This window comes from Simochromis diagramma, unplaced genomic scaffold (assembly GCF_900408965.1).
Source record: "Simochromis diagramma unplaced genomic scaffold, fSimDia1.1 OVJJ01000061.1, whole genome shotgun sequence".
Classification (NCBI taxonomy): Eukaryota; Metazoa; Chordata; class Actinopteri; order Cichliformes; family Cichlidae; genus Simochromis; species Simochromis diagramma.
The window spans coordinates 665,390-693,384 of record NW_024386945.1 but is presented as its reverse complement, the minus strand read 5'-3'; the positions used below and the strand labels follow the sequence as shown (position 1 = coordinate 693,384).

Sequence of the window (27,995 nt, the reverse complement as noted above, 5' to 3'; positions counted from 1 at the left end):
AATTCAATAACACAGTTAATGATTTTAATAATTGAAACTCATTAAAACAGCGAGTTCTGGTGAGCCACAGTGATAAAAACACTACGGTGCTTTCTACCATAACGAGGGTAATCAAAAGATTTATCCAAAAACAAAAAAATCAATCAGTGACTTTTTAACCTCTAACACACTGGTTCTCAACCTTTTGGGGGCCGGGGACCAGGGGGTTCTTGGAAACATTTCCCAGAACCCCCTTTTAATCCTGCTAGTATTTAAATTACTACGTGGGAATTATTTTTAGCCTTTCTACGTCAGACACGTGGCATAATGTGTCACAACATATCAGAGCTTCTGCTGGCTCATATTTGAAATGAGTGGGAGTAAAGGGCACAAGATATTTGTTTGGATGGTGTAAATGTTCACATCTTTGTGTTCTTTATTATATAATGAAGGTCAATTAACTAATTCAAAGCAAATGATTATTTTAGTAACATCAACTGTGTTCTAATATTGGCCAAAACAGTCGAGATAAATTGATGAAACTGTGAAGTTTTGTGTAAGTTTGATCATTTTTACATGCAGGTTTTCAGCATTAGAACTGAATGATTTTGGTTTAACACCAGAGATGTATCTACTGGGAAGGCAAAGACTGCTTCATGGCTACGAACCCAGACCCCACTTTGAGAATGAGAACCACCGCTCTAACAGCAACGTAACTGGAAATATAAAAGACAAACACACAATAAAGAAGCTCGATGCATCAGCTTTAGATTGGATGAAACACATCACTGAATTTCCATCAAGTAGGGCTGTCACAATAATGGATTTTCAATTAACAATTATTGTCAGACTGAATCAATATTATTGCAATATATACAGAGAGAGAAATAGCTACAATGTTAATCTATGGCAAATAACTTCAACTTAAAATAAGTGCAAAGACTACAAAAGGAGAGTCTGTAACCATCGCTGTGGAAATGGCACACACAAAAACAATTATTATCACATGTGCATTATTGACACTCTATCAATATTACATTTTTAAATATCATGGTGAGCATAATCAAATACTAAAATATATTTTTTTAATCTCTGCAAAACTGTTCATCAAGTTTATTTTGGCATTAAGGCCAACAACATAAAAATAAATGACATAACTGTCTTTAAAGAACACACACACACACACACACACACACACACACACACACACACACACACACACTGTCCTTTAGATGTTGTGTTTCTACTTCAAAAATGTCACACCTGGGGATGCACGGAGTGTACTTACAGCCTCATGCACTCTGCCATGCATTAAAGCCGCATCCAATCATGCTGATGAAAAACTGGCTGCTGAAATGTGCTTGCAGCATCTGAGCCTCATGTAGAGCTATGACTGTAGGGTCAAATCATGTGATTTGCTGGAAGAGCCCCCCCACCCCACCCTCCCACCTCACAGGCCTGCCCCTGAGTGGCCTCTGCTAGGCTATGTTTCCAGGAAAGGGGCCTACTGGACAGGCTGTGAGGCCTAGGCAGGGAGACATTGGCTCATTGAGAAAAACAAAAACAGAGAGGGGCGGTGGGAAGACTCTCCCCTCTTACATAAGTCTGCCTCCATGACAGGGAGAGAGAGAGAGAGAGGGAAAAAAAAAAAAGTTCCCCGCCACAATGCAAAGAAAAACCTGTTCATCCGCCTCAGCTCAGCTCGCAAAGCCGAAGCACTTCAGCACTGGAATTCAAACAGTGAAACAAGCAGTGTTTGGCTCTCAGTTGCACAATAAGTTGCAACTCTTCTGACATACCACCACAGGCATGTGCAGCAGCAGCAGCAGCGAGTCTCAGCGCTCAGCAGTCATTTAGTCTCACACAGTAACGCTGCTTTTGGTGACTGCACATGGGCATGATGTAAGCCTGCATGTCCTTTAATGTGTTATGCTGTAAGCTGTGGTAGTGAAATGTTTACTGTAAATGAGAAGTCTCTCCTGAAGCCTGCAACACCTCCCTGTGGCTGAACGAGAAACTGCAGTTTGAATTCAATTAGCTCAAAATACAAAAAATGTAACCAAACCAAAAAATGTTTGTTTACTGTATTTCTTGGATTGAAGCGGTCTTTAGCGTTTGTAAATGAACTTCCAGAAAACTTTGTTTTTGCACACTTCTAGCGCCGTTTAAGAACAAAAATTGAGTCTGTTTATTAATAACTTACACGTTATTCTCCTGTTTAATTATATTAATGCAATTTTAGCTGATTTTGTTACTTCATTTATTTTTACATTTCTTTTTTTCATCACGTCTTAACACCTCTCCGATAAATTCAGTTTCTTCAGACGTTTAAGGTCTAATTTTGTCATCTCAGTTGTTCACATTGGAAGTCTGCACTGTTGCTTTTCTGAGCATAACATCCTGGATCCTTCCTCAGCGGCTCTTCCTGACCTCTTTTTTTTTTTTAGCGACTTCCTGCATTTGGGGAAGTTTCTCCTTATCTCTGCTGCATGTCAGAAGATTCCGTATGCTGCTGAGATTCTGAAGCTTCTTGAGCAAATGTGTGATAGTGAGCTGTAAAAATAAAATATGTCTGCTGAAATCCAGCACGTCACTGCCTTGTTGTTGAAAGGCATTTTTGAAGACATGAATTTGTCTTGAAAACTTTAAAACTCCCTCCTGAACATGAAACCACTGATTTTAAAAGCCTGGGTATCGTTTGTAAATCTTCTTCACAGGGATTCAGTCTGTTTGGTTTCTTAAAAAAGTCCTGACATGTTTTCTGTCATATTAAGTCCTTCAAAAAATGATTATAAACATCAGACGTCTGTAAACCTGTCAATCTTTAAAATTCACCTAAGCTTTTCACAATCAGTATGTTACCTTTTAATAAAGTTACAGTGACAAATACATTTGTTTCTTCATTACTAAAAAAAAAATCTGTACAGCACCAATCAAACGTCAAAGTTCATCTGAAAGTCAACAAACGTCTCGTATAAATAACTTGGGACTAAATAAGACTTCATCTGGAGCTAAACACAGACAGTCAGGCTGTCCACAGATGCACCTTTGACGCGAATGTCATGAGTCAAACTCAGGCTGCTGCTGGATCAGGATGGTCGTGTCGTTCCCTCTCCTGGTGCTCGGATCGAGCCAGGACACCCCCAGAGCGATCAGACATAACCACACCTGCAGCACAAAAAAAGACAGAATAAAAAAATAGAAAAAAAAGAAAAAAAGCACACACACACACACACACGGCAAAAAAAAAAGGTTTACAGAATGAATTTGTTCAAGTTATGCATCACTTGAGAAAGCATTCAGACCCGCCGGAGAGCCTTCAGGACATGTCTAAGACTGTCCTTGAGTGGACTAGCCAAAGACCAGATTTAAACCTCACAGAACATCTGCGGAGATGAAGACGGCAGTCCAGAGATGCTTTCCCATCCAGCCTTGAAAAGTTCAAGAGGATCTGCTGGAAAGAAAACTGCCCAAATCCAGGTGTCCGAATCCTGCAGACACTCTCGCAAAGAGATTTAAAGCTGCAGCTGCTTCTGCAAAGTCCTGGCTAAACAGTGCTGTTTATGTACTGCTCAGTGGAGCGGAGACTTTCTAACATTTAAAAAAATAAAATATTTTTATTTTGTTTATTATAGGCTTTAAAACTCGAAACAAAAGAAGTGTTAATAAAGTGAAGGGACCTGAATACTTCTCAAAGTGGCTGCATAACTTTAAATTAGAGAATGCAATGCAAAAGGAGCAAAATTACCCAAACATACAAGAGCGATACACACCGACAACTTAGTCAGACAATCACTTTTTAATGGTCTAAAAAGCTTAGTATGATAACTAACATCTTAAAATCATTTTTTGTGTTAAAAAAACAGCGAACACTGACGGCCACGAGGCTAGAAGCAGTAAATTTGTGGTATTTCTGCCCCAAACTCCAAATCTCGTCAGCTGAAATCCTTGCCTCCACCTGGTCATGCTGTAGCTCTGGCCTGTATCGGCACATCACTTTACAACACACCTCCACTCCAATTCTTTGATTTGACTTTCCTGACTTAAACAACCTCAAATCTGTTGTCACTGATCTTGCTCTGTTCTGTGCTGCTATCCCCACCGTGTATGCAAGAGGACAATATCTGGCATTTTTGTGCAATTTATTGACACAAAAATTAAAAATACGACACAGTGTTACAGGGTTAAGATGTGGTGATTGATTCATAGTGTTCATTTATACAAGAGGACATGACTAATTAAAGGTTATCGTAGCTGCCTTTGAGTGTTTCTTTTCCTATATTTTGTACAGTTGCTGATGGAAAAAAGTGAAAGATGGACCCAAAGAGCAATTCTCATGTATCTCGCTGATGATCAACATTTTGATTGGCTGGTTAGTTAACCAATTGAACTCAATTTAAACATGCCACTGTAATAACAATACTTAACTGCAGAAATTGCATTGTGCCTTTATATGCGTGTCATCGATGGGCTCTGGCATGTAAAAAGTAAAAGGTCCATTAAACCCACAGCCACACCTCCTCACTGAGGTAAAAGTTTTGGTCCCTTTTTTTGTTCAGAGTTGCTCCAAAATCACTCTGAAGCTGGAATTCCTTTTTAATAATTTTAGGCTAAGTTGGGAGCTCAGAGATAATTCTCTGAAGATTTGTGAAAACACGCTTTGACTATTAAATGCCCACGAAGTTAATGTACACTCAGTAAAACAAAGTTAAACCCTGCCAAGGACAGCTCCCATACAACCTGCTGTTACCTACCAAGTATCCCACAAACACCAGGTATGCTATGGACAGGAAAGCCGACAGCACGTACAGCCACACGCTGCCCAGCATGCTCACGTAGACTACGACGAAGTACATGTTGATGGCACACACGATCAAGATCACCACTCCGCCTCCTATCTTAAATACTCTGCAGAAAGATAAGAACGGGTGAAGTTTAAAGGGAGGCACACTCCAATAAAAGTTCAGATGATGTGTTAGCGCTAAAAAGGCACATAAACAACACATCAGCTGATGAAAATAATAGATGTTATGGGTTTTTGAAAAACCGATGCCCCAATTGGGGGAAAAAAAAAAAGGTCGGGACAATGGTAAGGTTTTACTCTTGTTTCATCGCAGTTTGGAAACTAAGGAGACTTTCTGCTTTATATTTGAAAGCAAAATATTTTCAGATTCGTGCCTGGTATAAAATTTCAGCTGCTCAGCACTTCCTTTGTCATATTTGTTATGTCCTCGTGCTTGGCATGTCTGGAACCGTGCAGAACATGGTTTGGCAAAGACTTGCTAAAGTCTGCAGGGCAGCTTATGTTGCTCCAAAACCCACGCACATCATTAAGCACTGATGGTGCCTTTAAAGATATGCAAATTATCCATGCACAGATACCAACTTTGACATAGGATGGTCAGGCTCTCCACTTGGCCACAGTGCCTCTTAAATGAGCCCTGAACAGGCGTTTCTTGATGGCGTTTAGATCTGTCTGCATGGTGGATATTTAACTTTATATTTGTGGATGCACCACTGAGGGTTTCCCAAGTGTTCCTGAGCCCATGCAGAGATTTTAACTGCAGCATCGCAGCTCTTTTAAACTTTTCCCTTGTATACAGAGATTTCTCTGAGATGATGAATTCCTCTATTTCTTTTCAATTTGATGTTGAAGAAAATTATTTCCAAATTATTAAACAAATTGCCCTTGTAATCTCTCACAGTGTTGAACCCCTTCTCATTTTTGCTTCTAAAGTCCTCCTCTCTGGGGTACTCTCTGTGTAATTTTATACTTATGTTACTAATTAACTGCATTTGCTCTCAGATGATGCATCACATTTCTTTACTCATTTTTTCCAGTCTTTTGTTGCTCCCATTTAAGGGTGTTGCTGGTATCAAATTCAAAAGAAGCTTTTATTTAAAAAAAAAAAAAAAAAAACACAATTTTTCAGTGTCATCACTTTGCATTTAAATATATATTTAAATATATACACGCATTTATAATATGATTTGTATTTTGCTTTGTTTAAAGAACAGGGTTATAATAAAAACAAGCAGGTTTGATTTGATTTACTTACAGTCCATTGGCAAACTCGTTCATGAGAGATGGCAAACTGGTAAACGTGAGGATGGGAATGAGGGCGAATGGCAGCTGGGAGAGAAGAAGAAGAAGAAGATGTGTTACACTAAATGATCACACCAACTGTTAACCTCTTCGTCCACTGGGAGGTGCAGAGGGAAGTCTTTTGGCACATCTGGAGTGATTTTGTAATTTTTTTTCTTTTTAGCTACCTCTATGTCTGCTTGTACTTGTAGTAAAGTTTAGGTAGAATACTCAGGTAATGAAATGAGGAAGTTCAAATCAGTGAAAAAAGGATACATTTTACTATTCTGATACTTATTTAGCTGCTTTCCTGTTTTTATGGGCACTTGAAGTGTTGGAGTTCACTGGCAGATGTTTTCCTTTGTTTGTCCCTCTGTGTTGTCTGGCAGGCTCCTTGTTGGCAGAGCTAATCAATGAAACTGGCAGCATTTAAGTCTCAGTCTTTGCACTCAGTCCATTCACATAGCACCGTGTTATTTACTTGATTGGCTTTGGCCTGGTTATTTTAGGCTTCACACTACACATTAACATACACCAAACACTGGAGCATGTGAAAAAACAAACACATCTCAAATGTATTGTGTTGAAGTGATATCTACTGAAGATGAATTAGAGCTGGTCTTTGATGTAATACCAGTCTGTATCACAAGATGGTGCTGCAAATGAATGTAATCTTGATGTACTTTTTAAATAATTGTGTATTTTGAGATTTTACAAAGATCTTCTTATTTATTTATTTATGCTGCAGGGGCTGACACAGAGATATACAAATAAATTTAGAATTATATCAATGAACTCAACCCCATGCATGTCTTTGGACTGTGCGAGGACGCTGTAATACCTGGAGAAAGCAAGTAAACTCCACACAGTGAGGCCGCTTCCAAGGAGACAGTTATGTTAGCTTTAGGAAAGGAACTTGTGGTTTTAAGCAGGTGTGGTTTACACGGGGGTGACTCTCCTACAACGCTTCGCATGCACAGGAGGAACAGCGAGGTGGAGGTGTTCCTGGCTTTATATGAGTGACTTCAAATGGAAGGAGGCATCTAAAAAACATTTCCTGCTAAACTGCAGCCCCCTGGTGGTGAAAGTTTTACATAAATTCTGGAGATATTACTAGTTATCAACTATTTGTTAGTTAACAGAAAATGACTAACTAAAGCTGTATTAATCATACTGAATGTAGTATTACTACATTCAAATACTACATACAGTAAGTATTACTGTTAAAAAAAATTTTAAACCCTACTTATTTAAAGGTTTTTCATTATTTTGTGCAATGCAGAGCAAAACTGTTGATTTTAGTGGTCTTAAATGGCTCAACTGGATTTATTTAACTTTATCATTACATTCAGCTTCGTGAGGTTGTAAATGTTTTTGGTTAAAAACAAACAACAGTTTTTTAAGCAATGCTTAAAAAAAATCTAGAAATTCTCTTGTTAAGTTTGGAGGTTTGAGCACTGGAAATCAATAATTCAGACTAGAGTTCACATCAGAGCACTGATGATTCCTTCATGATAGAAATGCTGCAAAGAAACCAAGACTTCAGAAGACCAAGAAGAAGAAGAAAACTTGGAGGAACAAATATTAGACATCTGGATGAATCCAGATGTGAAGCTCTGTGTCTTTGTGAGGCACAGTCAAGGTGAACGGATGTTATCTGCATGTGTGGTTCCCACTGTGAAGCTTGAGACACGGTTGGTGATTTATTGAGAATTCAAGGCAACACTCGAACAGCATGGCTACCACAACATCCCACAGCGACACGCCATCCCATGTGGTTCATGCTCAGTGGGGTCATAATTTGTTTTTCCAGCAGCACCGTAAGAGCTGCTTGACCAAGAAATAGAGTGATGGAGTGACCTGACCTCTGCAGCAATCTGACCAAAACCCAGCTGAGTTTGTTTGACAGCCAACAAATATTTCCATATCAATAACTATGGCACGGTTTTGATGTGTTCAGTGTTGATGTCTCTAAGGAATAAGTGTCCAAACTTATCTTTTCAAAGGGATGTGGTGTTCGTTTGATTCTAGGTGCTTGTAAAGTTGAGGGAAACTGAGGAGTAAATTAAAGTCCCCCAAAAAGGATTGATCCCACATTTCCCAGATGCAGCTCGTGTTTTTCCATTAAAACCTCCATGCCCACTGCCTTTATAATCCACAACACCACTCTGTAACTCTGGTTTTTAGCTAACACCTCGCCCTGAGAAAAAACCCTGAGGAAGTCTTCAGGTTTTTGTTCCTCATGTTATGAAAACTTCCCCTTAAAACATATTTGTAGACATGTTATTACAGATCAAATGAGACATGATGAAGGTATTTATACACAATGTCGTGCGATGTACGCACAAGCAAACATTTTCCCTTCCTAGTTATGGAAAGAGTGAAAATGCTTCTTTACACCTGTTTGCAGGACACCTGCTGTTATAATGATAGACTATAATGATGCATAGCTGCAGTGTTTGTAGCTGCTGCAGTCAACACCTTCAAGAAACCTCATGTATAAATTAATCTGCAGTGATGCACAGTGATTTCAAATGAAGAGGCTTAATGCCTTTAAGCTCTTTTATGTTCATTTATCAGTTTTAAGATGTAGTTCTACACATGACCAATCCCACTATGCAGACAGTGGTACAGCTGAATTTTTCCCCTGTAATTTTTGTCTTGCCTAGCTTATCTGAGCATGCATCTGTCCTAATGCACGCTCACTCATCCAGGTAAGGAAATCCCAGAAAGCCGATCCATCTGGATGGAGCAATTTCAGTGGGAGTGATAAAATGTTTCTCCCACTGAACATGTCCGGATGATATATTGCTGTTTTTAAGCAATAAAGATTAATGATCATATTTAACTGTTTTCACACACTGAGCAGCACAAACCACGATGAGTAAACCTGACTTATAATGGTGATTAACACCTGCAACATTTTCACTGCTGTATTTGAATTTATCAGCGAGAGAATAACAATAACCGCCTCAGTATAAGGAATAATAATCATAGCATCAATATAATATATGAGGACTTTCGGGACAGGCACTGTGATTAACACGTATGCACCACACTAGAGAAGCATACATGTGGGCAATGACACTGGGCCCTTACATAAGTTACATCCTAGGCTCTACAAAGATTCTCCACAGAATTAGGCATAAACTGTTTCAGACAGGTTTTTCGTCTTGGATCAGTATGAAATATCTGGGAGCGAATATCACAAACATGGTCATCTCAGGAATACAGAAACTCGTCCATCTACCGCTCAAACCTTTTGTTTGTGTGGTGCAGCCAATCAGAAGAAGTCAGCTTAAAGGGAGAGATGCTTAAGCTGCTTAAAGCTACTGTAGTAGCCTCTGGGGATAATTATAGAGAGCTGAAATAGAACAGAATGGGTTCCTTTAAAGAAAATAAAGTAGTTATTATGTATCAAAGTAATATCCACATTAATGCCTGGACCTAAGGTTTGCCTGCTTTCCTTGGGGACTGTGAATCAGTGTATATTAAGTATGCAGGAACATTAATTACACACAAATTAAGTAACAAAGATGCTTTGCAACTCATTCGTGCTATGTATTCAATATTTCTGAAGCAACTGGACCCAGTCTGGCAACATTTTATTCACTACAGACAATAAATTCTTTCATACTGCAGGATTACATCTGAAGCAACTGGGTCAACCCTGTTTCTTTTTTCCAACGAGGCATTCTTATTGCCGCTTAGACAGTCTTATCTTATCATTTAACGATAAGAGTACAGCCTGTTTTGATTTTACCAACCTAGAACTTGATCCAAAACCTGAAAACCAGTCCTGCTTGCTTGTGCATTTAAGTTATTTTAATGACCTTAATGCACTTAATAAGAAAAGCACTACAAAGATAAATAAGCCTAAAAGAAAAGTGGTGCTGTTGGCGGATGGTTGAATGAAGCTGAACTGGTTTTAACCTCTGTCTGACCTGCATGCTCTGCAGCACGTTCAGGAAGTCATTCATGCCCGTCAGGTGCTGCACGTCCTGGAAGATGGCCACGAGCAGGGTGGGCGTGATGGCAAGCGTGCGGGTCAGCAACACCCGAGCGAAACGTGACCAGCGCAAGTTTAAGAAGCCCTGAGGGAAGAAGAACAAATCAGTCGGTGACATTTACAAGAAAACGGGGCTTGTTTACAAAAGATTTAGTGAAGCAAACCGACTGCAGCTGTACGTGATTATAAGTAAATAAGTAAATTACACGCAGGAGCTTTTGAACAGGCCAAATAAAGGGCTCAAGTAAAGAAAGAATGGGAGAACATATCTGCGTTAAAGGGAAAGAGTTAGTGCTGACATTTCCACTGTTTGAGCTTTACATGTGGTTTTTGTTCACATCTGGTTCTTCCTTTCTCACTGACCTCCATGACAAACTGGCCGGAGTATGTTCCAGTCATGGTGGAGCTCTGACCAGCTGCAAGGATCCCCACGGCCCATATGTAGAGAGCAGCTGGGCCAAAGAAACAGCCGAGCACCACTCCCTGTTACAGACACGCAAACACAGACGACAGTGGATAAAAAACAGAAAACATGCTCTGCAAAACCAGCGCAGGCCCACTTTGCTGCCACTAAAACCAGAGAGGGAGTTAAGAATAAATGCATGTTAATGTCATTGTCACCGTTTCCTGCAGGGCTTGAATCCAGATGATCTCAGAAATATTATATAAAACACAATCCTGTCATTATGTGCTGCAAATTTGACCTGTTTGTGTGCTTTTAAGTTTTACTGAATAAACTACACAGAGGCTACAAACACCCCGAGTTCTGTTCGCAAGCAGGGGCGTCAAACACACCACTTTTTTTAAAATAGTGAAAAAAAAACAACAATTTCTGTGAATTCACGGATAACTTCTGCTTTTAATTACAGCGTAGGAATCCTTTATTCCCTACAGTGTAGCCCAATGAGCTGTACTGATGGGTGTCTTTGATTTATTACAGGAATATTTCATAACAGTGTGGAAAACGACATAATATATGGCAATAGAATGTGATGGACCGACCTTAGCCGGATAATCAGCAAATAAAACGAGTGATTGATTGGATAGATAATCTGATGTAGCAACACATGCATGAATGAGCCTTTAAATTTAAAAATAAGAAATGACCCCGAGCTTTTCTATTTGTTTTCTGGGCCGTAGCTGGAGATCAGTGATGATCCCCAGCAAGCGCTCTGAGTCAATTTGACACAGAAGCTGATGATAGCTCTTTGTGCAATTTAAAGCTCTGTGGTGAAATCACACATGCATATGCAAGTATAAGTATGCTCAGACCAAATGTGTCCACACAGTTTCTGAAAAAAGCCACAAATATTTTCCCTTAAGTTCGTTCACTCCTTTTCTTGTAATTCCACTACATACGGTCACTTCATTAGATACAGTTCAACTGCTTATTAAGGCAAAGCTCTAATGAGTTAATTAAATGTTAGCAGATCAATACATTCAGGAACAGTAAAGACAACTAGCTGCTAAACACGTTGTGATTTAAATAATTAACAACCATGTCTAGTGTTTACAGAAAGTGGCCTGAAAAAGAGAAAAATATCTAGGGAGCAGCTGTTCTTGGGGGAAAAATCCAACCAAAGCATGCAGAAGAGCATCTCTGAATGCAAAAGACCACACCAGTGCCACTCCTGTCTGCTAAGAGCAGGCAACAGGCTCCAATACACAGAGGCTCAGCAAAACTGGGCAATAGGAGAAAAGTGTTCTTTATTTCTGCTGCAACATTCGGATGGTAGATGTCAATCGAATAGATGTGGTTAAACGGACGATTTGCATCAACTGTGTAACACCATCATGTGAATATGGGCCAAAATCTTAAAGTGCGTTCCAGCAGCTTTTTTAATTGATGCCAGCTCTGAAGGAAAAAACAAAGTTCTCATTTTGTGTGGATCAAAGCTTGCAGACACGCGTTTGCCTCCAAATGTGTCGCCTGGTCTGAATTTGCATCAATTCACATCTTTGCACAGACTTCGTTTTTAGCTGTTGTTCATCACTGATGTCAACGGGAATTTGAAGAAGCATAAAAAAATAGCATTTCAGAGATGCACAAGGAGATGACCTTAAAAATCTTTAAATTAGGTCAAGTTTTGGTATACAGTGGTCCTTCGCTATAACGTGGTTCACCTTTCGTGGTCTCGCTGTTTTGTAGATCTTTTTTGTGCAATTTTGCATGCTTTTTTTTTTTTTTTTTAAACAGCACATTGTGTTCTGTATTCTGATTGGCTGTAGACCATTTCCTTCTGGATTAATAAAGTATTTCTGATTCTGATTGTCATTCAATCTTGTGCTGTGTCTCCTGTACAGTACAGAACGCGTTCACCTCAATGACCGTCAATGGTCCCATCCGCTAACATGGAGGAGGCGGGGTTTATGACCTATACTGCAGCCAGACACCAGGGGGCGATAGAGGCGTTTTGGCTTCATTCTTGGGGAGCTGTCGCGTCGTCCATGTTTTATACAGTCATTGGTTCACCTTGTCAAATTTACCTAAATCTTCGATCACTACCAATGTGACTCTGAAGTGAGGTACTGTATGTTTGTAAGTTTTCTCCAACAAACAAAAATTTCGATGAAATGTTTTGCACCATCAAAGGCAACCGCGGGTGACTTTCGTTTCGTTCTATAATACTGGACTTATTTTTCTACGAAGGTTTGAACTTTTAGAGTGTTTAAACCAGAGAAAAGTGTGGAAATGTTCGAGCCTGTCGGAGAAAAGTGTATAAAGTGTGTAGTGAGGGGCTTTACAGCCTTAAAACAGCTATAATAATTGTAAAAAAAAAATCAGGTTAGCCACTTCGCGGATTTCACACAGATTATTTTTAAAACGTAACTACCGCTATAAACGAGGGACCACTGTAGTTTGAGTCTTATTACTTTATAATCGCACTCAATTTAAACACGTGGTATAAGCAAATATGCTGAGAGGCGTGCATTCAACAGTAGCTTTACCTGTTTATTTGTAAACATATTTGTTTTGTTACACATTTAAATGGTCACAGACTTTTCTTATCATGTTTCAAAAAAAGCGCCCCTCCGACAGCCAAACCCATCTGTTCTCTGATTGGATTGTTACATTTGTGATTGACATGACATTGACCAATCAGATGAAAGGAAGAAAAATAGGGTCAAAATCCGTACTTGTAACTTGCAGGGGTCCACACACACAAATCTTTTTTACACACACAAATTCTTTTTACACATACAAAACTGATTTACAAGTACAAAATATTTATGACCACATTTTGAGCCCATACATAAAAGCTTACCCCTTTGTAGATGTCCACCTTGAGAGTTTCATTATTCAGAGGGAACAGGTCTAAATGTGGACTGCCTGTTTGATTACAGACATTGAACTGAAAAAAGAAAACGGGGGGAGGGAGGAAAGCAAAACAGACTGCTGAATTTCCATCTCGACTCTGAACTTTTATTAGATCATAAAGCAGCTGCAGAGATACTTACCACCTCTTCATTTGTGCGCTGATAGAAAGCCTCAGCAAAGACGGCCACCACAAACACATTGATGAGGAAAGACACAAACAGTGCGACGGTCGACTCGATGAAGAAGTATTTGTTGGCCTCTTTTACCTCTTTTTTGTTTGACTGATCTACTTCTCGAGACTGAGAGAGAAGATTTAGAAACTCACTGATGATGCCAATGCAGGTTTCACACAGCTGATTAAGCAGGGATTTCATTACTGTCTGACCTTGACGAGAGCAGAGTGGAGGTAAATGTTGTGAGGCATGATGACGGCGCCCACGATGCCGACGGCCTGAGTCAGCTGGACGGGTCCGCAGCCCTCGCAGTATGGCACAAACATCCCCTTCAGCAGCTGGCCTTGGTCTGGACCCACTGTTACATACTGAAAAGGAAGCAAAGAGTGATTTCAAAAGCAAAACATTTAGAAGATGTAAATTAGGACGAACCTGAAGAGACCAGAGACACTTGGTGATTTTGCACCACCAGAGTTCAGAGTGAGTGTTGGGTGGCAGATTTCAAGCTTGGTACAAACATTCATGTGATGTTTAGAGGAAAAATCTTAACACGGTGATCAAAAGATTTCAATGCGACATTTGTGGTTTTCAGTGAAGTCTTAACAACCTGAAGCTCATGTGTTGTGGGTTTTTTTTTTGTATTTATATAACTTTGGTTCCTCTTTTGTTGAGTTTCCCACATTCTTCTGTTCCCAGTATTCCCAGTGTTTCCCTGTCTTTCCGTTCCTCTGTCTTGTCTACGGGATTACTGCCTTTCTCTGTATTTCCTGGAGTCTGTCATCTTGTCGAGGTGTCAGGGATGTTGTGACATTCGACCAAAACAATATTTCCCACTATGACTTACTGATTATGCCAAAAAATCATAATCATGATCATTTTGATAAATATCTCTATTTTCTTGTTTTAATAATCGATGGAAGCCGAAAGTCCATCCATCAATTCCTCTTCTAGAGAAGCCTGGACGTCCTCCAGCTCATCCAGGGGAACAGTGAGGCATTCCCAGCCAGCTGAGAGACATAATCGCTCTCGCATGTCCTGAGCCTTTCCTCCTACCTCCTACTGGAAGGACGTGTGGAACACCTCAGCTGGCTCCTTTCGATGTTGGCAGCAGTGGCTCTACTCTCAGTCTGACTGATTTCCCTCTCTCCACCACCCTTTGGAGAAAGCTCATTTCCACCACTTGTACCATCTCATTCTCTCAGTCACTACCCAGAGCTTGTAATCAGAAGTGAGGGTAGATTTAAGGTCACTCAACTTCAACTTTCTTAGTTTCATCTCAAGTTAGTGTGTTTATTTATACAGAGAAATGGAGGAGTGGCAATAAGCAGATTCACACAGTGGGCACAAGTTGAGAATGAGTGTGATTGCACAGGGGTAAGAACATTTCTGAACACATATTATTGAATGAGGTCTATTGTCTTGATATTCTTAAAAAAAAATATCCGGTTGAGATTTGGACATCATTTTGGATTCAGGGACTTCCAGGTAGTATTAAAAATATTTTGCTTACTTTCCCCCACTGACATGTTGTGACCCGCTGATTGAGAGACCCCCCCCCCAACTCATTTCCAGATAATCGTGTGTAAGTGTTTATACCTCATATCCAAATGTGATCCCCATGATTGTAATGAGGAAACCAAAAAAGGCTTCCAGCTTTCTCAGACCTGCAGAGACAAAAAATAAGCGCCGTGCTTCATTTATTGCTGACATGCCGACGTACAGTTTGAAAGTGATTGATCCAACCTACCGTACTTGTCCAAGAAGAGGAAGACAAACGTGTCAGTGATGGTGATGAGGACACCCCCCCCATAAGGGGATCCTGTGGATAAACACAAACAACGGAAAAGATCATCGCCAAGGAAGCAATCGACTCATTTTATGGCAATCATCAAACTGCGACTGAGTCCCAGTGGCCGTTAAACTGATGCTTAGTCTGTTTACACCACCTGCCAGAGGAGAGGAGGTTGAAAGCGATGGCGCAGCCGATGACCTCCTGCATGTCTGAGCCGATGATCGCCAGCTCCACCATCACCCACAGGATGATACGAGGCACCTATCAGAGTCAGGCAGTGTTTACAAAGGTCTGAGCTGACATAGAATTCAGTTTGCAACACATCCGGCATGTGAGGAAACCTTTTATTGTTGGAGATTTTTACTCTGTGGCACAACTACTGCTTCTTACAGTGTTCGGGAATTCAGCTGTCTTATCAGCTTGTCCATCACCTGTAAAGCACTAAACAGCATGAATGGTGCCGTATTTACTGGACTTTTATTGAATCAGTATCCAGCAATCTCCTGACAATAAAAGTCAGGACCTTTCGCCCTCTGCTGCTTCAGTTGGTCATTGCCGTCACGCTGCTCACGTGGATAAATGAAGGCCTAGTTTTATGTCTAAGCTCTTCTCTGCAAAAATGTGAGCGAGGTGTGAGGAACAGAGGACAGAAAAGCTGAAGCTGCACAATGAGAATTATTGGTTTAAGGCATGTCGACGTGGAGGTGCAACAATCATACACAGTCACACCACAATTCAAGGACTTTGACGTAGGACAGAAGCCTTCTCTGCCCGCTCTTCTCCCATCCCATCTGGGACAGGTTGTGCCTTAAACCTTTTCAAGAACATATAAAGTGAATTTACGATGGCAGAAGGTGTTCATGCATTCCTGCTTGAGGACACAGCCTTAATTTACCTTTGACTTATAGGCACAAATTAATTTTCCGGGACTTCTTTTCAGCTTTTCATCATTCGATAAATCAATTAATAAACCAAGCCGGCAGTCAAAGCATTTGCATTTTCAACTGTGTCACTAGTCCTGTAAACTCAGAAAAGTTAACAGATTCAAAGATAAGAAGTCAATTCATTCATGCAGCTCTCTGCATACGTTTCCCTACTGAAGCTTAAAAAATGTTTCCAACAGTGGGCAGTGTAGCCTGAGAGGACAGAAAGAGAGCAAACAGAGGCACATTTGTAACAGTTATTTTCTCTCTTCATGTTTTACAGATGCAAATATTTCTTATAAGCTGGATTTAAAAATATATCCACATGAATAATTCATGCCGTCACTGTTTTGTAAGTGTCACCGGCTCACGCTGGTTTGATTTAATGTTTTGAGACGCATAATCCAAGGATTACAGCTACTGTAACAGCAGTGCTTGTAATGCAAGGAGGCAGTTTCAGTAAACTAAGACTGCTTCTGCTCACAGCCTCTCAGTCAGACTTCATCCTGCTCGTGTTTTAGAACGGTGATGAGAAGAGAGAGCGCAGAAGCAGCAGCAACAACAACAACAACAACAATGGAAAATAGGACAATAACGGCAAACGTATCTCACAGTGTGGTACTGGCGGTTGCAGACTTCAGCCAGGTGCATCCCGGTGACCACGCCTAGCCGAGCCGCCAGCCTCTGCAGCAGCAGGCCGACGATGGTGGCACCCAGCAGCACCCAGAGCAGCTGAAAGGACGAGGGCAGAGAGCCGAACAGTTAATCAGAGCCTGTGAGCCGATAGGTAACATGATTGTGAAGCTGCCCTAAGATCTGAAAAGAAACTGAAGCCAGGAAGTGGTTTAAAACACCACCAGTAAATAATGAAATCTCTGTATGTCGTTCTGTCTGTTATTTGCCCTTCGATCAGCTTGAAACCCAGCGAGTTGTTGCTCGAGTACGTGTAGTTTGAGGTTGTTTGAATCAGTGGTTCTTATCTTTTGTCTAAGGCTGTTATCACAGCTGCCGTGTTTCATCAGTTTAAATCAAACTGGTTTGTTTTCCCTCTTGGTGCGGTTCGTTTGTGCAGATGTGAACACAACAATCGCACACCAAAACAACCGTACTGAGATCGCCTCGGGTCTTGGTACGGTTCCACACGAACTTCAGAACGGTTTGTTTATCCTGTGAACGTGATCTGAACCAACTACCATGGGTACGTTGCAAGCTTGTCTTGTATCCAGAGATGCAGCAAGGTAGACATGCAAGGACCTGTACGGGCTGGCAGCTAGCTGTGAAACAAACATAAATTCTCCGTGTTCCCTGATAGTCCAGAACACGGCACCTGCTTCCTGTATTTACTTTTGTTGTTCCCTCCCCAGACACATCTGGCCGATAAGCGGACCGAATGTTCTTATGTGGTTTGTTCGTGACTCATTTCGGTTCGCTTGGAGTTCATTTGGATTTTTCTCTGTGTGAAAACAAACTAAACCACGAGGAAAAGCAACAAGTTTACAAACTCGTCGACTGATTCAGACCAGAGTAAACGAACTATAGGTGTGAACATGCTCTGAAAGTTCTGCTCTGTTATGCACACAGACACACATAAAACCACGTTTGCTTTGTGACAGCACTGACATTAATTTATTCCCAAGACTCTGTTTTAACTATTACACTTACTCAACTCTGTAAAACTAAACCTCATACCTTTCCTTCTACTACCTTTAGTATCCTATTTTTAGAATTTCCGCTTTATTTTTGTTTTATTGTGTGTTATTGAGCCATTTTACACTGCTCAAAAAAACTGCTCGATCATCACAGTTCAGCACCAAGTCGGTTAAACTTCAGTTAGGAAGCATAAACTGATTCAGTGGTTTATGTTCCTGACTGCACACTAATATAGCCCTGAAGTGTAACTGACTTTGTGTTACACCGATGATCAAGGGCCCACTTAATTTTTGGAGCGATGCAGCTTATATAAATTTATTTTAGATTCTAGTCAACTGTATTTTACTTAAAAGTAATTCTATTTTTTGGCACTACTGTCTGTTATTGAGCTATTTTTATATGTTGTTACTGGTTTTATCTTCTGTAACAAAGCAAGTTATCAACCTTTGGGATAAATGAAGTACGTCTAAGCCCAGCTTGACTTCTTTATCTTATCTTAAGTTGTGGCCCTCTGACAGAAACAGATTTGCACATATAGAAAACTGGAACCTTTGCATTTTATGAAGCGCATCTGCTTTTCAGTCAGTGTGAGCGCGTTTTCTGTGAAAAGAGACTGTTGTTTTGCGGCCACATTAACCTGACGTGAACTTTCACGAGTCCCGTACCCCTTTTTTACCATCTGCTTCTACTTCCCCTGTTGCGACATACTTCTTTCTTTGGTGGAAAACCTAAAAACGATAAAGGAAATGCAGTTTTATTCTTATGTCTCGCACTCCCTCTGCCTCCCCCATGACGGAGATGATGCTTTACTCTTCATCTATATTCTTATTTCATTTTAGAACTCTGAATATAATCCGTTTATGTTTTTCTTCCTTTTTTTCCTGTCAAACAAACATATTTTGATCGCTTTATCTGAATTAAATCAATTAACACTTCTTCTCAGCACATGTGTTCAATGTTTGTTTGAAAAGACTGCTGCTGCTGATTTATAAAGCACAGAACGGTTTATAAGCCAGCATGTTTTACATGTCTGATCTGCTGCGTATTGACCCCTCAGGTCTCCCAGTACAGGTCTGCTTTCTGTCCTCAGAGATAAAACTAAACATAGAAGCAGCAGCTTTCAGGCTTTTTGCTCCACATGTCTGGAACAAACTCACATAGAGCAGGAGTAACTCTGTGTTCTGGTAAACTAAGACTGAAGACTTTTTGTTTGCCACTGCCTTTTATTAAAACCAATTAATTCTTGAACCAATTTCTTTCTAATGTGCTTTTACACAGTCTTATGTTGCATTTAGTTTTATTCAAAGCTTTTTATGTTATTTTATGAGAAGCAATGTCAATTTTATTGTTGTTGAAAAATGTTAAACACATTAACTTTGTCTTAATTAACGATAATTAATCCTCACATTACTGAGCCGCTACGAGACTTCTGAGCACTGCTGTTCTGTGACTGTGCTGCAGCCTTGTCGCTGTGATTGGCTGAGGCTCAAAACCTTGAAAAGCCCTGCATACCTCCGGACTGACGGTCAGGATTAAGGCTTAGGGCCCGGTCACTCTTACACCAGTCTCAGTAAACATTCACTCAGTTTAAATGATGCGACTCCCAAGTTCAGGAATGTTTCCACCTGTTTAAGGGCAAAGGACACTTTTGTTAAACTTTGACCTGCAGTGCTGTGGGACTGGTGAATTTCAAAGTCGGACTTGTCTTTCAAGAAATATTGCTGAAATGCAAAAGAACAAATGACATAACCGGAGCAACCATTAATGCTGAAAGGTATCTACAGGTTGCAGAGCAACACATGATGATTTAGGTAAAGGCTTTGTCTGTTCTGCACATTTACCAGCAGCAATGCTCCATAATTTGAGTCTGAGCGCTAAACGGGCTTGCTAACACTCTTGAAAGGAAGTTCAACATAGCCAGACATTCTTTGTGTTAGCTTGGAAAGACAAAGACAGCGTCACTGTGCACGCTCACAGAAAAGTGGAAACACGGCACGTCATTAAAGTCTTCTTCTGCACAAAATGTTGTCATTGAGTGCTACCTATTTCATTGCTGCCTACACCAGAAGAAGAGATAGAAATTTATAAATAATATGAGAGGTTAAACATGCCACTGGTGCTGCAAATAAATCTGCAACTAATATTGTGAATACTCAAGCTTTCACTGCAGTGCTGCTGTTTATTTCTAACACGACAGCTGCAAAGTTAGAAACTTTAAATTTGACTTGGCCTAAAGCGCGATGATGGAGAAAACCACTTTGGTTTAGTTGTCGGATGAGTGTGGAGTGAATTTCATTGACTAAATCAGCTTGGTGATAAACAGCCTACAAACACAGTGATTCTTTTTTAATCTAATGCATGTTGTGTTTGCTACAACTCCAACACTGGGCATCTGATTAGGACCAAGCTGAAAATCATATTTATGCACATTCCTCATCCATACATGTGACGCACAGTTGGTGCTGGTATAACTTTGTGAGGTACTTCTCAACAGATTAAATGTTAAAAAGAAATTTAGAGAAAAGAATTAGTGAATGTGGCACTTTCAGACAAATTTAAACCGAAATCCGAACGTAACCTGCTCTGGACCAGTTGATGTGTTCAGCATAGGTTACCATGGTGACATAGCCAGGTTTAAAAAAGCAAGACGTGCGACCCATCAGTCTGTATTTGCAGTACACTCACTCAGACCTGTTACCCACTGAAAACATTTGGAGGACAGTAAAAGACTAAACAATAAACAAGGCAAGAAACTGTTGAGCAAATCAAATTTTACCTCAAGCAAGAACAGGAAGATATTTTTTATTTCAAAATGATAGAAACTCATGCTTTCAATAACACTAACAGAGTGTGAAGAAGAGGTGAAGCAGCCCCTGTCTCAACTTTATTGAAGTTTGCTGCCGGCAAAAAAATTAAAATGAGCAGATATTTTAAAACAAAAGGTTCCCACTGTAAATATTAGATATGTTTAACTTTGTTTGTTAACTAAGGCTGCATTTCTTTTTAATTTTAGTACCCAAGTAATCAACGTTTTTTGAATTTGTTGCCTTTCTTGGTCCTGTGTTGTTATAACTTAGATATTTGGGGACATTAAAGTGCTGCTTGTACAAAATAATTTGTGAAGTATAGTTGAAAAATAGTTAATTACCAAATAATTACCATAATTGCTAATAAAAATGACCTCAGTTTAACTTTCTCTGACATAAGCTAACTCTTAATCAACCAAAACACAAACCAAGCTTGATCTCAGTTACCTTGAAGCCAGCTTTGGCACCTGACTGCAGGTCAGACTCGATGTTACCTGGATCCAGGTAGGCTATGCTCATCAGAAACCCCGGGCCGGTGAAGGCCCAGAGCTTACGGAGACTTATCCACCTCTGTGGCAGGGGGAAACAAAAGTTGCACCACTAATAACATCAAATCTTGATTTAACACAGGTTTGCATATGTAATCCAGGGTTGATTTACCTCGCCGTCCTCCTCAGGGACAGGGACTTTCTCATCAAAGTAAGTGCTGGAAACAGGCTCATCATTGTGATTCTGGAGGAAGACCGAGGGTGTGGAGTGTACTCTGTGAGTGTATGTGGTCTGGATCACCCCTTTCTCTTCAACCACGTCATCCGCTGAAATTTAACACCAACATAATGACAAAAGCATCGTAAGAAAGTAGAAAAGTGAACTTTACACAGGTCAACAACACACAAACAGCATGTTAGGCGGGCAGACAGGTAGGAAAACAACTGATATATACATAAAAATGCGAAGCTTATAGTATAATAACATAATGTGTTCCATGTAGGGCTGTGCAATATGACCAAAATCTCATATCCCGATATAAGAATTCTATCGTCCCGATAACGATATAAATCACAAAACTTTTAAATTTTCTGTAAATTCTGTGAATCTCGGGCAGCTCGACTTGTGGAAAAGCCTGTTCTAACGTTTGAGTCTAAAGTTTATTTTTTAGCACCTGGAGGCTCTTTTTTTAATTCTCATCCATAAATAATCTGCTCTTTCACGTGATTCAGTTTATTTTGAAAAGTCTCAACAGGATCTTGAGCTTTATTGTGAAAGGTTTATGTGGAACATAAACAAGCGGACACGTGAAGGTGTTACCGTCGCTGTTGCTAACCACAACGTATAAAAAAAAGGCGCTTGTCCGTCAGTAGTGTGATTATATTAAATATAAGAGAAAGAGAGAACTTTAAGAAATTAATATAGCCACTACAGTGACCATCAGAACGATGAAAAAATATTGCCGTAAACAGTTTATTTTGCGACACCACGAAACAAACGATAGCGTAAAATGAAACGATAGATGTTTTTATATCGTCATCCGATATATATCGTTATATCGAACAGCCCTAGTTCCATGTTTATCTTTTAGCTTGTTGAGAATGCAGTTTTGTTTTAAACTTTCATATAAACCAAAGTTTAACTGCTGTCAGAGGTGCAGGTAATAATGCTGCCACGTTCAGTCAGATGTGTGTTTTGTCTCCTTTCTTTTATTCTGTTTCCTCTGCGTTTTCTGTAAATCCTATCCTTTAAACAGAATAGAACAAGATAGAACAAGTCTATCGTCCATCCAAACATCTATTAACTATAACCATGTGTCTGCTGAGATTACAGGGCCCCAAACACATAACTGAAGATACAATAAAAAAATACTCTGCTTCAAACAGTAATTTCACACCCAGCAAACACTTATTTAAAATCCTTTAAAAACATGACTTTATGAGCTGGAAAGTCAACATTAGAGTCTTTAGTTTAGGCTCAGGTCTACTTTTCCACTGTCCGCGTGCAGATCTCCACACAGCTCATCCCAAACAGCCAAAACTTGTTGAAGAATATTTTATTAGACAACATCAAGTTATGGTTAAAAGGTTTTAAGGTCAACGAAAAGACAAAGAATAAATTACGTGTGTCTAAATCTGCTTGGAAAGTGCCACACTTCTCCAAACTTTAAGGGCGGGCATCTCTTGCTCAGAGGCGTCAGAGTTACAGTGCATCACTGTGTTGACTTAGCAGGTGGAAACAGTAGGTTTAGAGGCTTAAACAAATAAGCTCATCATGCAACACTCCATGAGACAATGCTTCACATGTAGAGAGAACGCAGTGGTGTAAAGAAGTTTTTAATATTAAAAAATTATGGCTAACTGACTGTCTTTTCTAAATGCCTGGTCTTGGTTGAAAATCCAAATTTAACTGATGTTGGACACGTCACCGTCTTCTGGATATCCATCCTGGGCTTTCTAGTTGTTTAATAACATCCTTTCATCAATTAAGCAATAAAAATGATAAAACTCGTGATAAAATAATCCGTTCTGACATTTACTTCTTAGTCTGCTGCCTTTTTTTTTGTAGAACTATTTTCAACTTTCTAGCAAAATGACTTTTCAGCCAGAACACATGATGGGTTATGCCTCCTCCCTGCTCCTCCTGTTTTTTGAAGCCTTCAGGGGTCCAGGTCATGTGAAGGCTTTTGTTTACAGCAGGTTTCTCCTGTTTTAGTCTCTTAATCTGAGCCAGCAATGTCTCTGCTATCAGGAACATGAGCTGCATCAGTCTTATCTGAGCAGACGAGCTGCAATTATGGCTGAGCACGAATACTTTAAGTTAGAACACAACATTCAGAACTTGTTCTTCTTCATATCAAGAACATTGTGTAAAGTTAAAGTGTCTTAATGCTTCTAAAACACATTAACCCAGTTTAAGTTGCCCGTTGGACCAGGAGCGACTTCCAAGACCAGCCATGACATAAATCCTGCTCACAGCTTTGCAGCTTAAAGTAAAATTTTGTTTGAGCTCAGAAAAGCTTTCGGCAGAAGATCCTGAGTTTTCTGCCTGAATCCTTGTGCACAGTGAAGCTCAAACATCCAAGAGAAAAGTTATAAAATCATTATCATAATTTAAAATAAATAAAATAAGAACAAAAACTCAAATATTCAGCAAAGAGCTGATCAATTTTGAGCTTATAATTCATAAGAACTTCAGGAGAGGCTTTTCGGGGCTTTTTCCAATGTGACAAACATCAGAACAGCATAAACTGAGACTATTTCACATCCTATAACAGCAGCGAGTGGAACATTACCGATCCCCATGAGTCGACCAGCATCAGCCTAATCCTCGGCAGGAAACTGCCAGGAAAAAAATCAACAACATGCTGACATTTATCATTGTAAATATTTATATTGAATGATATTTAGACATCTATCCTGATGGCATTTTAAGCAATACTGTCCAGCCCAAAATAAGCAACAGCCAATATATGTTTATGAGTGGAAATGCCCTTTGAGAAGTGCATTAACTACAAATGCAGTGCAGCGTTTCACGGCCTGAGGAACTTCTCTGAGTCAAGCAGAAGAAACACTCAGATTCAGGTTTTTCTCTCTTTACCTTCAACCAGCAGGTGACCAACAATCACCGCTCAGGAGCTCTTGATCACATCGCAACGTCTTCTTTATTGTTTTGTACTTTTTAAAGACTTCCAATCCAGCAGTTTTCTCAAAATGTTCTTGCCCAGGGCACACCAAAGGGCAAGCCAAAATTTCAAGGCACACCTTTACAAAAACAAATAAAAAAACGTACGTCTGCTGATATATCCTCGGTTCACGGCCTTCTTCTTCTTTTAACATGTAGATCATGGGCGAAAAACTGCCCCAGGGCCAGAACTGGTCCATAGACCATCATATATGATTTAAGTCCACTTCAACTGTGGACGCTCCACTTGAGTTTGCAAACAAACTTTTAGTTATAAACTGTAACAAATTTTCTCCAATTGTAAAGAAAACAGAAGCTTACAAAAAATCGTGTTTTTAAAGCAAGGAGCGGTTATTCTCTACTATGTCTAGCATATATTTAGCATAGTTCAGCACTGTTTTAATTCACGTCTTTTTAAAGTGCGCACACCTCTGCGCTGACAGATCTAGCCTGACATCTGACAAGTGTCCCCACTCAACCGGTGTACGTCCTGCCTTCATGGCCTCACGAGACACTGAGCAGACCAGGTGTCTCTCAGAGCACACATTTGGTTGCAGTTTGTCTCTTTAGCCTGGGATCGTGCTAACTTTAACCAGCTTTTCCAGGCGGGTGACACACTTGAGCTGAAGGCTGTTGACATCCTCAGTCCAGCTGGAGCCAGAAGACAGGGAGCTGTCACTTTGGTCTGTACCAACTCCCTCTCTTCTTTAGGTGGACGGTCGTCTGCACCGGTGTTTAGTTGCGGTCTGTGCCACAGGAAAAAAGTGATCATATTTCCTTCCTGCTGTCAGTCGGGGTTGTTGATTTGGTACAGTCTCATAATTCCCACCATCTGGGAGCAGCATGAAGGACTGGGGACTGAGTGTGTGCAAAGTATTGAAGATAAAGTTCAAAAAAAGGGTAAAAAGCTCATCTGAAGGCGCCTTAAACATGTATTCTTTTGTCCAGCAGGGTGCAAAAAGCCTTTAAGTTGTATAGATGCCTGTGGGGAAAACAGGCCTCAGTAAATACTTTACTGGTGACTTTATGTGTTCAGTTGTTTGTTTAAAAGGTATTTAGAAAATATGTGGCCACTCTTCAAGTCAGGAAAGAGGATAAACCTGTCAGGCTGTCAGTCGCAGTCAGATCCACCCCGCCCTTGCTTGTTACGCCTTTTTTCAAAATATGACAGACGGCAGACATGTTAAGCTCCGTGCTTCATAACAGGAACCACTAACCACTGTCACAGTGGCTATGTCCATCTTTATATACAGTCTATGGGAATCACTGGTCTAATACAGGCATCCATCCCTTTTTCCTAAGCTTATTCAGGAGTGTTTGAGCCTATCCCAGATCTCATACGGAAGAGGGAAGGTATATCTAGGAGAGGTTTCCACAGCACAGAGAGACAACCATCATTTACACCTACGTCCAATTTAGAATCAGGTAACCTAAGATGCATGTCTGTGGAAGATGCACCACCATAACCCTGGTCAGCTGTGAAATGAGTCTCCAAAAGGAGACAGAAATACTGCAAGCTAGTAATTTAATGGTCTCCATATTTTAATTGAAAAAAGATGCAAAATAAAAAAAATCAGAGGACTCAAATTAATTCTCTTGTACACAAATTTGTTGAGAAATCTATTTGGAGGCAAGTTGTTAACGCCTGGAAAGGGAAAGCAAAGTTCGAGTCTTGGTTGAACAGAGATGAATTAATAATACGATAAAAGTCAACAGTTTGTTCTGCTTTTAGGGGAAAAGAGGAGCTGATGTTTCACTTCCCCCGACACGGAGCAGATTTGTGTTTTGTTGTCACGACGCTGTAACGGCTTCCTGTAGCGCTCCATGTCACTGAGTGAGTCTGGCTGAAAGGTTTCATGTATTTCATAAAAATGTGATGAGTCCTTAAAAAAACCGCTGTGTACAGGATAAACATCCTCACCTTGTCCTTCAGCTTGCTCTGGCTCCTGGTCTGTGGGAATACTGGGAGGTAGCGAGGTAATGTGGATCTGCTCAGGAGCGGGGTTTCTGCCTGGAAGCAAACAGGTAATTATACTGGGATTAAAGTGATTTATGTAATCAGAGTACATACACAGAATCAAATCCTTCACACACAGAAAACTATGAGAAACTATGTACAAATGTGTAGTCGGGGCTCCACTCAGTTCTCTCATATGTGTATGTATTATGTATTCTAATACTTCAAAAGACATGTGCGGTGCTGTGCAAACGTCTTGAGTCACGCCTCAGTTTTTAAATTTTGCTTGCAAAATGTGAAAAAGGTGCAAAGATTTATTGAAACATGTGCAATATAAGATAAAAACAGAGTTTGTACAATTATAACGAGCTTGAAAGCCGATATTTGGTGTGACCAGTCTTCAGGGTTAGTTCTCCAGGCCTCTGGAAGGACTTTCGAAGCTCTACTTTGGATGTTGGCTCATTTTTTCTTCTGTCCTCTGTCCAGATGTCCCTATAATGCTTCTATAATGTCGGGGTCCAGGCTCTGGGGAGGCCAATCCATGACTGATAGACTTCCACTGTATACTTTTCTGTGCAGGTATGACTTTACTGCACTGACAGTGTGTTTGGGATCACTGTCATGCTGAAAAATGAAGCTTCTCCCAATCAGACACTTTCCAGTCTTACAGGCTAACAGATGCAGACACCCACTGTGTACCTCTAATAAAAGCCTGAGCCCCCCAAAAATAATGTTACATTGCTTTTGTTGCTCATTCAGCTCAATAGTTGCAGTTTTTATTCATAACAGCATGCTTTTTTAAATGATTAAGCATTTTATTTGAAATCACATCAGAAAAGAAGCCTGTAATCACACATTTATAAGTATTTTACGTACATATTTTCTCATCACACGTTTCTAAATAATATTGGTACAATTAAACTTCCACAGATGGAGAATTACTTTTATTATAGAGTCATTTAGAATTTTATAATATAACACACGGGTTACTTTACTGATTTAACTCCAGCTCGCATCAATACTGTAAATTTCACGAGGGCAGTTAAGGGGGTATAATTACCTAACAAGTTCCTGTGATAGTGTAACTTTATACAACAGGAAACGATAAACCCAATAAGCACGACAAGGTTAATATGAACTCTGTGACACGATAAATCTGTGCTATAATATCCTATAATTTGTGTCTGTGTAGATCTCCAGGCATCATCACCTGTGCTGCACGAGGAAACAATCCAAAGGGAGAACTCACCTGAGCGCAGGAAGGAAAACATGTTTCTCCTTTGTGTCTTTAACACTTTGAAATCTTCTCATCGGACGAAACCAGAACTAAACTTCTGAACTCCAAGCCGCTAAACGTGTCCTCGCTTCCTTCTTGGATCCAGTGGAATTTACGCGGAGCAGGAATATCCGGCAGGTTGGACATCCTCCTCCCGAGTGAAGGTGTTGACTTATCGTGCAGGTAAAGAGGAGGAGGAGGAGGAAGGGGAATCTCCCTGAGGACAAAGTCACACATATAACCTTAAACTTTGATAAATGATCCCGTCCTCTTGCCACTTTCTACCACGTGACCAGGTTTGCCCGAACAACCTGAGCTGAACAGCAGGAAATGAGATCTTGTGCAGGAGATTT

The 27,995-nt window shown here is 40.2% G+C and overlaps 1 pseudogene; it reads right to left on the bottom strand.

Moving 5' to 3' along the window:
• Nucleotides 1-10: 10 nt before the first annotated feature.
• Nucleotides 11-27,967, bottom strand: LOC120737463 (annotated as a pseudogene).
• Nucleotides 27,968-27,995: the final 28 nt, after the last annotated feature.